The following is an 810-nucleotide window of genomic DNA, read 5'->3' on the forward strand; positions in this document are numbered from 1 at the left end:
CCTTAAGCTTTAATATGTAGTTTTATGGGTTTTGCAAAAAGGGGTAGTTTTCACCACTTAAAATGAAGAGCGCCCATCGGCATAATATAGATGTTGAAGTGGAGGGTTCAAGGGTGGAAATATTCTGAAAGAATGTTCCAAAGCCTCTAACAATCATTACTCAACTCATCTGAACCAAATTTTACTCACCTTAAGCTTTAATATGTAGTTTTATGGGTTTTGCAAAAAGGGGTAGTTTTCACCACTTAAAATGAAGAGCGCCCATCGGCATAATATAGATGTTGAAGTAGAGGGTAAGTTTCGTTTCCTGGACTAAAATGGCATAATTTCAATTTGATCCTATATAGTCCCTATTCAGATTTTATGATCTAGAAGGGAAAAATCGCACTTTTTAATTTGACGGATAGTAAGATTGAAAACATTTGATTTAACGATTGTTGTCATTAGTTCTCCGATTTAATTTTATAATTTTCTTTATATTTTTTCATTTTTTGCCCAATATTTTATTTATAGTTATTCTGCTATTCGGGACTAGAGACGAATCAATATACAGTGATATTTATTTAGAAGTAGACATTGGGATTTATGTTTATTGTATTTCCCAATGTCTACTTTTAAAAGACATCACCTCTTCTGAAGGGCGCCTAATTTGTGCATCCAAAATAACTTTTTAAAACCAATGAGTTTGAATATTTATTGTTGTTTTGGTTCAGAGACTTGTTATAACTAGACCGCGCGTAACGTAGATTGTACTATAAACGCCTGTTGTCAAGATAGGATAGGCAACCAACTGTTCATCGCGGGGCAGAC

Source organism: Photinus pyralis, unplaced genomic scaffold, assembly GCF_008802855.1.
Source record: "Photinus pyralis isolate 1611_PpyrPB1 unplaced genomic scaffold, Ppyr1.3 Ppyr1.4_LG6, whole genome shotgun sequence".
NCBI lineage: Eukaryota > Metazoa > Arthropoda > Insecta > Coleoptera > Lampyridae > Photinus > Photinus pyralis.